The following is a 13,549-nucleotide window of genomic DNA, read 5'->3' as shown; positions in this document are numbered from 1 at the left end:
AAATGAATTCTAAGGGCGTTAGACCAATACAGATGGACTAGAACATTATGTTGGATATGGATGCACTTAACTAAAGATTCTAAACTTAATGCACAGCTTGTGTAGCTGGAAGTGACTAAAAGTTTACTTGCTTGGTTGACTGAAAGTTAGACTCTATATGCCAGGAATTCTTTGAAATAGTAAAAGTCAAAGGCTTATAGAGATAGGAATGTTGGAGTGGATTTATCATGCATGTCATGCATAGCCATTCCTAACTATGTGAGCGGAGCACCCGAATCCTTGAATAGCTCCACGGTGACTGTTCTCTATAGGCCAAACAGCAGCATTTAGTTTCCAAAAACCATTTGGGCATATTTCCTGTAGTGGATAGCAGAGGCATAGTGGTAATTAGAATGTCTGGACCTGCAGGGAAATATAACCAAGAGCAATTCTCTCAGTGGGCAGAATCCTCAGCTGTCCATTTGCCTGGGTAAAAAGTACATTGTATTAATTTGCTAGGGTTGTCATAGCAAAGTATCACAGATTGCCTACTTTCACAGTTCTTTTGCCTTCCTTCATGGCAAACCTTTTGAGCTCGGTGTGTCAGCATTTTGAAAAACCCTAACTTAACCCTGGTGCCGTGGCACATATAGAAATTTTTTGATATTTGCAACCATAGTAAAACAAAGACTTATATTTTTTATATTTATTTTATATATTTAAATGCCATTTAAACAAAGAAAAATCAACCCAAAAAATGAGTTCGCATGTCACCTCTGACACACGTGTCATAGGTTCGCCATCACTGAACTAGGACCTCACCTGGCTGGTAAAGGACTTTACCAAACTTTTATTTGTGATGGGTCTGAATCCTGCCCTTTTTAGTTATTGGAGTTTTCAATTAACTTTTACTATTGGACATGGAAGTTCTAAGAAGTGCCCAGAGAATCCCCTGAATTCCAGACACGGTCTCCTTGCCCTGTTGGGTAGTATCAATTAATCACAATCAAGAAACTGAACATGTCCAATACCTCAGTTTCCTCATATCCCCTTTTTTAAAAAATATATTTTATTGATTGTTTACAGAGAGGAAGGGAGAGGGATAGAGAGTTAGAAACATCGATGAGAGAGAAACATCGATCAGCTGCCTCCTGCACACCCCCTACTGGGGATGTGCCTGCAACCAAGGTACATGCCCTTCACTGGAATCAAACCTGGGACCCTTCATTCCGCAGGCCGTCGCTCTATCCACTGAGCCAAACCGGTTGCAGGGGTGGGCAAACTTTTTGACTCGAGGGCTACAATGGGTTCTTAAACTGGACCGGAGGGCCGGAACAAAAGCATGGATGGAGTGTTTGTGTGAACTAATATAAATTCGAAGTAAACATCATTACATAAAAGGGTACGGTCTTTTTTTTTTAGTTTTATTCATTTCAAATGGGCCGGATCCGGCCTGCGGGCCGTAGTTTGCCCACGGCTGGGTTAGGGCCTCATATCACTTTATAATTTCTCCCTCCCAGCTTCTTTGTCTCCCCCTAGCCTCACATACCTAGGTAACCTCGAAATTTTATATAAATTTGATTACATAATATATGCTTTTTTATTTATTTATATATATTTTTGCAATTCATCTATGTTGTCGCGTGCAACTGCAGCGTGTGTATTCTCTTTTTCAGCAATCGCAGCTTTAGGGCATGTTATGAATTAATGCGTAGATCATCGTAACCAAGCCTATTATTTAATGAGAAAGACCATGCTTTGTAAGCTAATGGTTTGAGAATACACATACCGTAAATTTCAAGTGTATATAAAATTGGCAATTGTGCTGTTGCTTCTGCAGCTTGACTAAGCATTCATTTGCTGTTGTACAATGAGGAGGAATAAAAGGCTAATAATATTGAGAGACTTTCTAATGAAGCCCAAAAGACAGAACACATTCACAATACTGAGAGAGAATCCCATACTAGTTTGTAGACCAAAGAATAAAGGAGGGGTTGGTTGATTAACTACTCAGAAATAGAAACCATGTTAAAGGTGATGTTTTGGCTGTTAGGCTTTCTTCAGGCCTTAATATATAAAACTGTTTTTTTCTAAATTTCTTTTTCTGCCCGAGGAAGGCCTCACAGACAGAATGCTGCCTTTAACCTTATTCTGTATTCCACAGAGTGTTTTAAAGACTAAAAAAAATATTGCTGGGGCAAAAATGATTGGGGCTCTGAAAGATCAAAAGAAATCTATCATTATTATTATTTTTTTTAAAAAGGCAGACACTGAGAATTTCATCCACAAAGTTATTCTGAAGTGAATGTTCTAGCAGGGATTTTGTAGTAAATAAATAAGACTGACTTACAGTTCACTGTATTTTTGGATTTGAGGGTTACTTTCTTTTCTTTTTTTTTTTTTTTAAATATTTCTGTTTATTTCAGGGAGGAAGGGAGAGGGAGCGAGAGACAGAAACATCAATGGTGAGTGAGAATCATTGATTGGCTGCCTCCTGCACCCCCCCCACCCCCCCCCCCCCCCCCCGCACTGGGGATCGAGCCCACAACCCGGGCATGTGCCCTTGACCAGAATCGAACCTGGGACCCTGCAGTCCTCAGGCCGACGCTCTATCCACTGAGCCAAACCGGCCAGGGCAGAGTGTTACTTTCTTTTAGATTGGTTTACCTGAAATTTTGCCTTCCTTTCTATAGTAGTATTATTTATATTTTAGTTTTAAGTCAGATGTTGAATTAAAAAGTTATTTTAATTTAGACCATTGAATTGAACAATACATTTCACTTATGCACATTTTTATAACAGCTTAAAATATTATTAAATTATATTAAGAATTTTCTAGAAATTATTGAAATCACATTTTTTTTGTTTTTCTCATTGAATTTTGTGTATAGAATTTTTAACAAAATAAATGAGCTAACAGTTTGGAAAAAATAAAAATGACAAGTTGAAGCATTGATTCCAAAATTAACAGCAAGTTGGTCTTCATATAATTTGTCTAGTGAGCAAATACACATGCTCTGAAAAAAAATGTTTTTGTCTTGATAGATAGATATGGCCAGTATGTGCAGGGATTGTGACATTTACTGAGGACTACAGGACTATATTTTAAAAATCAAGGTAGCTGCTATGTTGGTCTATTGTGAATATCTAAAAAAAAAAAAAAAGGGAAAAATATCTACATAGCACAAGGAAAGAGAATTGAAGAAGGGAAAGGCACTATTGATTACTGAAAGCCAACTCTGAACCAAGTGTTTTTGCATATATTATCTCCTTTAATCATCATAACAACCTCATTAGGTATAAAGTAGTTACCCATTATTATACAGTTAGAGGGTGTCACATCCAGCACTTTAATGGAGTGTTTGCTCTCCAAGCCTGCTTTCTCTCCACTACACAGAGTTACATCTTAAATACCAAATTCATTAATTTGGTAGCAAGCAACAACTTTATAACCAAATAGTATTCCAATACTATGAAATGTATTAAATACTCATAAAAGTCATATATCTTTAATATTAATATTCTATAAAAACATGTAGATTTCATATTAAGGTTTTATAATGTCAGTAGTAGATATTTTCTAAAAATTCAAATTTTGATCTTAAAGTTTATTTTTATAAATTTCAGTGCTGGTATTTCATATATTGACGAGTATCAATTTATCATATACTAGAGGCCTAGTGCACAAAATTGTGCATGGCAGGGGGGGGAAGAGGGCTTCCCTCAGCCTGGCCTGCATCCTCTTTTAATCTGGGACCCCTCAGGGGATGTTGGGCCTAAACCGGCAGTCTGACATCCCTCTCGCAATCCAGGATGCTGCATGCACCAGTGACCATACTTTTCATACAGGTGAAAGGCATCTTGCTGTTGTATGGGCAACCACATTTTTTGCCCTGATTATAAAAGGTAGTACATAACATGATCCTTCTGAGGCAGTAGTACCATTTTTTCCATCTTATGGGTGGAAAAACTGAAGCAGAGAGAAGTTAAGTAATTGGCTTTGTCACACAGTTATAAGTGTCAGAATTAGAGCTGACCACAAAATGCGCAAGCCAGCGTCCATGCATGTCATCGCTGCATCATCCTGTTTTTTCAGTGTTAGAGTAGCCTTGCCAGGTTTTAATTCTTAAATCTAAGAGACTGTTTCCAATATGTAAGGTAGGGTCCCTAGGCCTGGCCGGTGATCAGGGCCATCTGTGAGGTGACTGGCAGGTGGGGTGGTCAGGGGCCCCCCTGCTGGCACCCACCTTGGCTGGCGGCCTGGCACTGCCTGCTGGCCGGCCCTGCCCCCTGATCGCTGCAACGCCCCGCATCCTGATTGCCACCACCAGTAGCCTGGTCATTCTGCCAGTCTTTCCGCCCTTTGTTCCATCTTTCGGTCAATTTGCATATTAGGGTTTTTATTATATAGGATTCTTTTCTAGGAGAAAATGGACTAATGTACCACAAATGACTAAGTAAAATAACAAGCTCCTCCACAATAAAGAAATCATTCAAAAACTAGATAATCTGTTAAAATTTGCATATTTTGATGGTAACTATAGTTTCTTGTTAATTAACTTTTTATTCACTTTAGTATTTAGTTCTTTTTTAAAATGACAAAATTGTCATATTTTAGGTTTCATTCACTGATAATAATAAACTAAGTCATAATGAATGGACTCAAAGTCAAGTAAGATTTTTAAATGAATAGTAATGCTTCTGAAGACTGGAAATCTTGTGCTATTTTTGCCTATTATAGTTTCTAGAGAGCAGCACAAAGTTTACACCAGGGATGTAGGTCCTAGGACTTCACTCTTCATACCATCTATAGGTTATTTACTAATCAGGATATAAGTAGTTTCTTACCAGCTGGGTTTGGAGCACTTGCTGGGAGTCACTATTTCAACCCAGCTGCAGACCCTCTGTTAAAAATTTGTTGTCTATAAAAAAAGCTTCTGTAGTTACTCTGAGAACATTCTCACAATGGACATCTTGGAGGATAGAGTAGTCTACTTTAACTGTCTTCATGGTGGGACCAAGGTGAAGAGGCACTTTCATTTTCAATGAAGTTTGATGAACAGATCACTAGATGTATTTTCAATTCTTTGAGTCAGTGCTAAATGACCAATGCAAAGCATTGACATGCAGAACTCATTTGACTAGTTCAACATAGTGCAAACTATACTTGGAATAGTTGTACTCAGTCTCTTTATAGTTACCACATTCTATTTCGGTGGCTATAGTCCATGGCTAAATGTGCTGTATTTTTTTTTCTTTACAAAAATGAACTAAAATTTTGTTTGGAAAGTGTAAGGAACTGTCATAATACTATCTAATTTTGGGACATCTACACTAATAAAAGAGAAAAATGGTAATTGGCGTATGGCAATACGGTTTTCATTGGCTAATCAGGGCTATATGCAAATTAACTGCCAACTAAGATTGGCAGTTAACTGCCAACAAGATGGCGGCTAATTTGCATATGTAGTCACAATGCAGGGAGGTGAAAGGGAAAGCAGGAAGAAACCCCCTGCCACTGACAGTGATCTGAAACCCAGGGGGGAGCTAAGAGCTGGGGGGCAGGGCAAAGGCGGCCCTGGGGCCGCCTTTGCCCTGCACCCCAGCCATGATTGGAGAATCAGGCGCCTTTGCCGCCCTGGCCAGTGATAGCAGGAAGTAGGGGTGGAGCCAGCGATGGGAGCTGGGCACGGTCGAAGCTGGCAGTCCCAGGAGCTAGGGGTCCCTTGCCTGGGCCTAAAGCGAAGCCCACAATCGTGGCGCCCCCCGCTGCCTGGGCCAGACGCCTAGGCCAGAGGCAACCGTGGGGAGCTGGGGGTCCCCTGCCCAGGCCTGACACCTCTGCCGGAGGCCTCAGGCCTGGTCAAGGGGCCGATCCGGTGATTGGTGATCGGAGGGTGATGAGGGTCAACTCCTCTGGCCGAGGCATCAGGCCTGGGTGGGGGGGCGGAGCCGGGGATTGGGGGGATATGATGGTCCCCTTGCCCAGGCCTGAAGCCTGGGTCAGAGGCGTCAGGCTTGGGCGGGGGGTGGAGCAAGCGATCAGAGGGAGATGGGGGTCCCCTGCCCAGGCATGATTCCTGGGCCAGAGGCCTCAGGCCTGGGCGAGGGCCAGAGCCAGTGATCGGGGGGAGGTGGGGGTCCCCTGTCCAAGCCTGACACCTCTGGCGGAGGCGTCAGGCCTGGGCAAGGGGCCGATCAGGCGATCGGAGGGTGATGGGGGTCAACGTCTGAGGGCTCCCAGTATGTGAGAGGGGGCAGGCTGGGCTGAGGGACACTCTCCCCCCCACACACACACCCAGTGCACGAATTTCGTGCACCGGGCCCCTAGTTTTAAATAATTCAAAACTATGAGATTGGAGTAAGTGGTTTAGAACCACACTAACAACAAAATTATAATGAATTATTTCTTAGTGATAATTTCTGAGTATGACAATTCTGTCTGAACCTCGGTAGAACAAAGGACTATCATTGATTACTAAAAGATGATTATGAAACTAACTTTGTAAACACCCTTTTAAATGGCCCTTTCTCTTGACTAATGCTAGGGCAAATATAGTAGTAGTAGTATTGCAGAAGACAAACATGTATCTGTTAGTATTCTTTTAAATTAGAAGAAATTTTTTTTTATTAAGTTGATGCTATTTTAAAATACTTCTGTACTGAATTTAGTATTGCTTCATGAAATTAGTTTTTGACAAATGCTTGTTTTCAATCATCTCTTCAACTACTGATAGTTTTATAACTCAGTAAAAGAGGGGAAATGTACTAACCACCTTGTCAGATTTATTTCCAAAATATTTGTTTTTCTCCCTAGGAAAGACTTTAGTTCCAGATTATTAAACAAATACTAAAGAATTAACTAATAAATGTTTACTGCTAGAGTTAAATTAGATTATTACCTGAATTGACCTCATGAGTTAGTCCAAATTGAGTTACTGACTTTCCAACATACACTTCAGTTTTCTTTTCCTGCAGAGATAGTCTTAGCGCTTTATATGGACATTTTCATTACATTTTTTAAATGGAGAATTACCATTTTTCTTCATTTTGTTAAAGAAAATAAGATTCATATTAAAGCCAATGTGGTTTGGCTGAAAAAAGTAATTATTTTTCAATAACCAAAACAAACACAAACAAAACTTCAACAGTGTGGTAACTAACTACAATAAGACATTGTGACAAATACCTGTTCCTTAAGCTATACATTCAGTCCCCCAACTCAATCTTTAGTGACTGTATGAACCTGTGGAGGGCAGGTAGGAGTGGGACTGACTATATTTTATTTGAAGAGCAAATTAAGAAGCTCTAAACAGTGAATCAATGCTCTGAGGAATTGGTGAAGGCTTTTTGCATGAAGAAGCAGCAAGGAAAAAAAATACAAAAATGCATAAAACTCTGTACAGCAGTTTTAGAGCTTTGATAAAATATAAAATGTCTTTAACCCTTTCGCTGTTCTTTCAAACGCCTGCAATTCAATAATTTTATTATTCTGGGGCTAACGTATTTTAAACCTCAATAACTGAATGTTTCCTCTGGGATACCTTCAGGCAAACTATATATTGATTTTTCTCAGAATGCACTGTATTTTTCATTAGTACCAAGGTTTGGTGGATATTTAGTCATTTGTTCACCAAATTCCTCTGAAAATTAAAATGGACTATTCCATTTTAGCTGTGGAGTCTTCAGAGCATAGACATTAATTTTTTCTATTAACACTACCAGCATGCTCTATTTTGACATTCATCTTGTCCAGGGCATCTAATACCAAATCACCTCTTTGATGTGGTATGCCATTTTCCTCTCCTAGTAAATACCATTCCCCATTTGCTACTTGGGTTTGGTGACATATTTCACATCATCAAGATAAAAATGTTTTTCTGATTTATATTTTTCAGCTATAAAGTTACATGCGAATAAAATAAAATCTTATCTGATCATCCCCTCATTTGAATTATCCATGACATTTAATTATTTTAAAAGGCAAATCATGTTGACTCTGCTCAATAATAGTTTCATTTGTTGGTAGAAACTTTGTGACTAGGTAATGCCGTTTGCACAGTGGGAAGTGGAATCACTGAAGTAATTTTGATGTACCTTCCAGTCTCATTCTTTTTTTATTATTTTTTTGGTGTTGGCTGCTTTGGTGCAAAAAGCTTTATTGTTTCATTTGTTCCAATGCATGGGAGAGGGCTTCAGGGCGGTTAAAAGAATGGCTAGGAGTTTAGGGAAGAGGCTCAGGTAAAAGCCAGACACCAGGTAATTCAGAGGGCCCCCTCAAAGGCCTCGGGGCTCCACAGGCTCCTAGTCCTGCTTGAGGGTGAGCCTTTCGAAGGGATACTCGCTCAGCCCAGCCTGGGGGCGGCCAGCCTGCGGAGGTGAGTCAGGTGTCGCCCATCTTCTTGATGAGTTTCAGCCCCTCATCCCGGAAGTGGTTCTCCAGGAGGTCACAGAGACGAGGGTCTGCACAGGTAGAACCAGGGCCTGCGGCTCCACCAGGGCCTGGTTCGGGTTCCTCTGCAAGGCCAGCGCGGCTGCCATGGCGTCCTGAGTTTGGCCCACTCGTCCTGGGGAGGCTTCCGCACGCCCTGGAAGGGAATGTGGCCACCGCGCTGGTTTTGCAACTTTAAGAGACGCTCAGGGCCCTCTCGCTTCTTCTCCGCCAACTCGCGGAAGTGGCCCACACCCTCGAGAGCCGCATCGTCAGGGTGGAAATAGAAGCCCAGAGAGAGGTAGGTGTGGGAGGCCTGCAGATGCCCGGTGGCCAGGGGGTTGACCGCAGCCTCCACCTCGGTGGAATGATTCTGATGAATTTGGGAGCTCATGGTTGTCTGGCAATAAGGAGTTAAGGTAGAAAAAAACCCGTGTGCTGTTAGGTCTTGGAGGTGGTTCCAAAGGTGGTAACTGGATAAGACTCTGGAGAGTGGTTGGAGGCTGGAAAAAGGCATATCCGTGGTTCTGTTTTGTCCAAGCACTGTGTTGTTGCTGTTTTAAATCTTTATTGTTGAGTATTATAGATGTTTCCCTTTTTTTCTCCCATTGCCCCCCACCACCCAGTTACCGACCTCTCTCAGGCCTTTACTATCCTACCATCTGTGTGCATAGGTTAGGTCTTTGGTTAATCTCTTCCCCATTTCCCTACCCTTTCCCTCTGAGATTTGTCAGTCTGTTTCATGCTTCCATGCCTCTGATTCTATTTTATTCACCAGTTTATTTTGTTCATTAGATTTCTTGTTTGTTTACTTTTAGATTCAATTGTTGATAGAAATGTATTTGTTGCCATTTTATTGTTAATATTTTTTTTTATCTCTCCTTCTCCTCCATCTCCTTCTTCCTCTTTTCAAAGAATACCCTCCAACATTTCATGTAATACTGGTTTGGTGGTGATGAACTCTAGCTTTTTCTTGTCTGGGAAGCTCTTTATCTGAACCTCAATTCTAAATGATAGCTTTGTTGGGTAGAATAATCCTGATTATAGATCCTTACTATTTTTTTTTTAATCTTTATTGTTGAAAGTATTACATATGTCCCCTTCACTCCCATTAACCTCCTCCAGTCCAGCCCTACCCCAGGATCCCCCCCCCCCAATTGTCTGTGTCCATGTGTTATACATATATACATATAAGAACTTTGGTTGATTACATCCCACCCACCCACCCTCCCCCACCTTTCCTCCAGGATTCTGCACCCTGTTCCTGTTCCATGCTTCCATGTCTCTGGATCCACTCTGTTCATCCATTTATTTTGTTACTAAGATTCCACATATGAATGAGATCATGTGATACTTGTCTTTCTCTGACTGACTTATTTCACTTAGCATGATACTCTCCAGGTCCCTCCATGCTGTCTCAAAGGGTAAGAGATTCTTTTTTACTGCTGCAAAGTATTCCATCGTATAAATGTATCACAGTTTTTTTAATCCACTCATGTGCTGATGGGCACTTAGGCTATTTCCAAATCTTAGCTACTATAAATTGTGCTGCTATGAACATAGGGGTGCATACATTCTTCCTGATTGGTGTTTCTGGTTTCTTAGGATATACTCTTAGAAGTGGGATCACTGGGTCAAATGGCAGTTCCATATTAGATTTTTTGAGAAAACTCCATACTGTTTTCCATAATGGCTGTACCAGTCTGCATTCCCACCAGCAGTGTACTAGGGTTCCCTTTTCTCTACATCCTCACCAGCACTTGTCATTTGTTGATTTGTTGATGGTAGCCATTATGACAGGTGTGAGGTGATACCTCATTGTCATTTTAATTTGCATCTCTCTGATGATCAGTGACTTTTGAGCATTTCTTCATATGTCTGTTGGCCATCTGTATGTCCACTTTAGAGAAGTGTCTATTTAGATCAGCGGTTCTCAACCTGTGGGTCACGACCCCTTTGGGGGTCAAACGACCCTTTCACAGGGGTTGCCTAAGACCATCGGAAAACACATATATAATTGCATATTGTTTTTGTGATTAATCACTATGCTTTAATTATGTTCAATTTGTAACAATGAAAATACATCCTGCATATCAGATATTTACATTACGATCATAACAGTAGCAAAATTACCGTTATGAAGTAGCAATGAAAATAATTTTATGGTTGGGGGTCACCACAACATGAGGAACTGTATTAAAGGGTCATGGCATTAGGAAGGTTGAGAACCACTGATTTAGGTCCTTTGCCCATTTTTAAATTATATTATTTGTCTTCCCTTTGTTAAGTTGTATGAGTTCTTTATATATTTTAAATGTTAACCCTTTATCAGATGTATCATTGCCAAATATGTTCTCCCATACAGTGGGCTCCCTTTATGTTTTGTTGATAGTTTCTTTTGCTGTGCCGAAGCTTTTTGTTTTGATGTAATCCCATTTGTTTATTTTCTCCTTAGTTTCCTTTGTCTTAGGAGATGTATCCATAAACATATTGCTAAGAGAGGTGTCTGAGATTTTGCTGCCTATGGTTCCTTCTAGGAATTTTATGGTTTCCTGTCTTATGTTTAAGCCCTTTAATCCATTTTGAGTTTGTTTTTGTGTATGGTGTAAGTTGGTGGTCTAGTTTCATTTTTTTGCATGTACTGTCCAATTTTCCCAACACCATTTATTGAAGAGACTGTCTTGACTCCATTGTATGCTCTTGCCTCCTTTGTCAAATATAAATTCAGTGTAATGGCTTGGGTCAATTTCTGGGAGCTGTGTTCTGTTCATTGATCTATATGCTTGTTCTTGTGACAGTACCTGCTGTTTTGATTATGGTGGCTTTGTAGTATAACTTGATAACACGTATTGTGATTTCTCCAACTTTGTTTTTTCTCAAGATTGCTGGAGCTATTTGGGGTCTTTTTTGATTCCATATAAATTTTCGGAGTATTTGTTCTAGATCTGTGAAATGTACTGTTGGTATTTTAATAGGGATTGCATTGAATCTATAGATTGCCTTGGGTAGTATGGACATTTTAATGATGTTAATTCTACCAATCCATGAACACGGTATATTCTTCCACTCTTCTATCTCCTTTTCTAACGTCCTGTAGTTTTCTGAGTACAGTTATTTTACCTCGTTGGTTAAATTTATTCCTAGGTCTTTTAATTTTTGGTTGCAATGGTAAATGGGATTGTTTGTTTAGTTTCTCTTTCTGAGAATTAATTATCTATAATAATAAAAGTGAAATATGCTAATTAGACTGGGTGTCCTTCCAGACAAAGCCACAGCAGCGGAGGGTGGAAGGTGGCGGGAGGTGGCGGGGGGCTGAGGCAGAGGCTGGTGGCCACTGTGGTGGGCAGGGGCCAAGGTAGAGGCAGCCCCCACTGCAGCGGGGGCCGAGCCCCTTGTACAAATTTCATGCATCGGGCCTCTAGTTGGTGTATAAAAAAGCCATAGATTTTTGGGTGTTGATTTGTAGCCTGCTACATTGCCAAATTCATTTATTAAATTTAGTAGTTTTTTTGTACAATATCATGTCAGAGGGCAAAATTGTCCCACAAAATGGTTGTGTTCACATTCCCATCAATAATGGAGGCAAGTGAGGTTCCTTAACTTGAACATGGCAGACTTACATAATGAAGTATGAAAAACTATAGAATTTTAACATAAAAGAACAAGTTTTAGAAAAATCGAATTAAACTTTTAAGATTATATATTTATGCTCAGAACTACTAAACTGCTTTCCTTCTTCTATTAACTTTATTATCTGTCAGTGCCTCAGGCTGGTATCTTCTTGCTCAAGATAGAAGTATTTCTGCAAAGATAAAAACACTCAATGCCAAAGGTTTTGTTGCTGTTGTTGTTGTTTTTACATGTAATTTGTATTTGTACTGTGTTTGCACCTACTGTTATGTTTCCATGGTCTGAAGTACTTTTATGTAGTATTACCACCCAATATAAAAGCTATCAACCAGAATCCTTTCTTCATCTATAATAACTAGAATAATTCCAATATTGCCTTTTCATTTCCACTAATTGGATGAAAAATCTTTTCCTGGGTCATAATTCCTTTTTCAGGAATTCTACCTTCCATTTAATTTACCTAATCATTTAGAAATGTTGAATTCAATCAAAGTTACAAATCTGTATTTCAAACTCAGAAATTTAGCATCAAATTTCAACTAATTTTAAGATAAATTTTGCTTACTTAGGGATGTTCTGAAAATTAAGTACATATTACTCTTGTGTCGTGTTAAGGAAATGCATAAACAAAAAAAAACAAACAAAACTCATTTAAACATTTTATATAATGACCCTTAGAGTTTTTTAAAGTTAAGGGAATCTATTTATAGAGAACGTAATTTAAGACACTTCTTGAATTATTTTCAAGGAAAATAACAAGGATAAAAATTTGCTAAATGGATTTATGACCTCAAATCAACAAACATTTATTGGGCTCTGCCACATGCATGGCACTATGTTAAGTGCTGTTGAATTCAACACTAAATGAGATATGTCCCCCACAATTCAAGGAGCTTACATTTCAATCACGAGATAGACTTTGGTCTCTATTCTAGGGAGATAATAGTTATACATTCTCTGCACTTTTCAAACAAAGATAAAGTTATAAACTTGATTAAATCAATGCTGAGTACTAGCTGAAAATAATTCACTTTTGGCTCCTATCTCACATTTTATCTCCAGTAGAAAAGATAAGAAATGATGATAAGAAGTAGGAAGCTTCTTTTTTTTTTTTTTTTTTTTTCCAGGTAGCCAGAGATCCTGGCTGAGACAAGCTGTTCACTAAATAAGTCCTTTATGGATTTCAATACTTCTGACTATGAGGAGAGTGTGTGCAATGCTGAGGAAATGCATGGGAATGGAGATTATGCATATTCTGGTGAATTATCAGAGAAATGATTGAATGAATTGCTATGAACTTTGAGGTTTATGATTTATAGTCTTGAATTGTTGAAACAGGTTTATGCAGTCTCTCCTTCTTACAGAAATTGTAGAGGATTGGTTTCAAAATAAAAACTGAAACAAAAACCAGATCTGTCAAAGTGATGCTCTTCAGATAAACCTGAGCCTTCAACTATTCTAGTAAATAGACTGTGATCTCACAGCTAGATGATAAACTTTTGTAAATGA

At 39.4% G+C, this 13,549-nt stretch overlaps 1 pseudogene across 1 annotated transcript; it reads right to left on the bottom strand.

Annotated features, from left to right (window-relative positions):
• Positions 1-8,283: 8,283 nt before the first annotated feature.
• LOC308518494 (ferritin light chain-like) lies at positions 8,284-8,804 on the bottom strand (annotated as a pseudogene). The gene has a single exon. The product of its transcript is annotated as a ferritin light chain-like (transcript).
• Positions 8,805-13,549: the final 4,745 nt, after the last annotated feature.

Source organism: Myotis nattereri (assembly GCF_964212035.1).
Source record: "Myotis nattereri genome assembly, chromosome: 4".
Classification (NCBI taxonomy): Eukaryota; Metazoa; Chordata; class Mammalia; order Chiroptera; family Vespertilionidae; genus Myotis; species Myotis nattereri.
The sequence above is the reverse complement of the archived record's forward strand: the minus strand, read 5'-3'. Positions and strand labels throughout refer to the sequence as shown.